Raw genomic sequence first — 2,500 nt, forward strand, 5'->3', positions numbered from 1 at the left:
TTATGGGCGGAGAAGGGCAGAGAAAGGCGCAGTTTACACTAAGGATTGAGCGATTGATAAATCTGACGGAAACTTGGGTCTGACAGCTCGCAATCTGCGGTGTGTCCATGGCTGATAACGCTCACGTTAAGAAATATATTACATCTGGCCCTGAGTGTGTGTGTGTGTGTGTGTGTGTGCATTTGTGTTTGTGTGTGTAAGAAAGAGAGAGAGAGAGAGCTTTGTGTAAGAGGACAAAAGACACTGAGAATAAGTGAGTGTGTGTGTGTGTGTGTGTGTGTGTGTGTGTGTGTGTGTGTGTGTCTTTTTGAGTGATCTCACAGGGCAGACTCGGGGCAGGGACCTCAGACTCTCACTGCTCATTGCGCTGGTCCAGTATGAGCCCTGGTTCTTGGGTTTTCCTCCACCTAACTCATGGATCCTGTTTAGCATGGTTCCTGGTTCCTACTCGACCCAAGGGTTGGATCCTGTTTAGGGTTGGATCCTGTTTAGCATGGTTCCTGGTTCCTACTCGACTCAAGGGTTGGATCCTGTTTAGCATGGTTCCTGGTTCCTACCCAAGGGTTGGATCCCATGGTTCCTGGTTCCCACCCAAGGGGGATCCTGGATGGGTCCTGGGTTCCCACTCCTGTTTAGTTTAGCATGGTTCCCTGGTTCCTACCCCACCCAAAAGGGTTGGATCCTGTTTAGCATGGTTCCTGGAGTCCCTGGTTCCCTGGTTCCTACGACCCAAGGGTTGGATCCTGTTTAGCATGGGTCCTGGTTCCTACTCGACCCAAGGGTTGGATCCTGTTTAGCATGGGTCCTGGTTCCTACCCGACCCAAGGGTTGGATCCTGTTTAGCATGGGTCCTGGTTCCTATTCGACCCAACTCTAGGGCATAGCTGTCAACCCTCCCGATTTTTCTAGGTTTCTCACGTATTTTACCTTTTTCCCGCCATCTTTTCCTGTAAAATAACATAACATTTGACCCACGGATCTGTCAGTCTCTGTACTGTTGTCCTGTTGCTACCCCCTTGCCCTTCCAGTGAAACAGATGTTTCCAAGGCATCGTTTTGCTTGCTTGAAGGTGACCTTAGAGTAATGTTAGCCTATTTAAGATAATGGCACGGTTGTTGTGAGAGCACGATTTGTCGACATTCTGTAAGCAAAGTCACGTTTGACCTAGCTTCTCACCTCGTTTAGTTAGTGGAGCAGTTGTGCAGTCTGAATTCTTGCTGTCAGCAGAGGGATAGCAACAGAAAGATGAATGTTGAAATGTTCTGGTATTTTGGGTAAGAAACCTGGGAAATGTCCCTTATTTCCAAAGCTCAATGTTGACAGTGATAGGCTCTAGTATGCACCCTGCTTCCTGGTTCCTTGGCCCAGCTCAGCTGTGATTGGCTCTAGTATGAGCCCTGCTTCCTGGTTCCTTGGCCCAGCTCAGCTGTGATAGGCTAGTATGCCCTGCTTCCTGGTTCCTTGGCCCAGTTCAGCTGTGATTGGCTCTAGTATGAGCCCTGCTTCCTGGTTCCTTGGCCCAGCTCAGCTGTGATTGGCTCTAGTATGCGTCCTGCTTCCTGGTTCCTTGGCCCAGCTCAGCTGTGATTGGCTCTAGTATGCGTCCTGCTTCCTGGTTCCTTGGCCCAGTTCCCCCGTCGCAGCTCTCAGAGCGAGGTCATTCCTGGTGGTCTTCCTCGTGTCACTTACTCTCCTCTCCTTTCCTTTCCTCTCCTCTCCTCTCCTCTGCTCATCCCCCCCTCTCTCTCTCTTTCTCTTTTTCCTCTATCTGTAATTTATAGGATGGTAATAGTTACTCTCTCTCTCTCACACACACACACACACACACACACACACACACACACACACACTCTGTTGAACCCAGGGGTGTGGGTGTGGGTTTGTGGGGTGGAGATTGTTGGGTGGGGGTGTGGGAGGTGGGGTGGAGTGAGAGGGTATTAGGTGTCCAGCAATCTGCCCGACTGCGCTTGACCTGCTGCAGTATTGATAAAGCAGCGGGTCGGGTTACGAAGGCCCCGCCTGCTGTCTGCACGGACGCCCCAGGGTTGGGTGCTGCCCGGAGGGGAGGGGAGGGGAGGGCCGCGGAGAGACAGCTGAACATTAATCTGGGACCAACCAGCAGGGCCTGGGGGGCCGGGGGTTGGGGGCACACACAACATACAGACATATACAGTATATACGACAAACACCAGAGCCAGATACACACACACACACACACACACACACACACACACACACACACACATGTATAGACACACACCAGAACCAGAGAGCACCCCAACACACACACACACCCACACACCCACACACACATTAAAACTAGACGTACTTACTGTACACACATGTGCAGAGGCATCTTATATCTGGGACAGTCATATGAGGACCGTGTGTGATTTATGTGTCTATAAACCTTGTGATTCTCTTTACAGCTTTGTGGTTATGGATATTTTATTAATATAATTTAGACCCTTGTCATATCGTCCTCATACCAAAGCACATA

General features: G+C 50.4%; 1 protein-coding gene across 6 annotated transcripts in view; it reads left to right on the forward strand.

The window, feature by feature from the left end:
* eya4 (EYA transcriptional coactivator and phosphatase 4) overlaps positions 1-2,500 on the forward strand; it is a 79,125-nt gene that overhangs the window by 44,715 nt on the left and 31,910 nt on the right. The gene's annotated exons all lie outside the window — the stretch shown is intronic.

This window comes from Alosa alosa, chromosome 8, assembly GCF_017589495.1.
Source record: "Alosa alosa isolate M-15738 ecotype Scorff River chromosome 8, AALO_Geno_1.1, whole genome shotgun sequence".
NCBI classification, from domain to species: Eukaryota; Metazoa; Chordata; class Actinopteri; order Clupeiformes; family Clupeidae; genus Alosa; species Alosa alosa.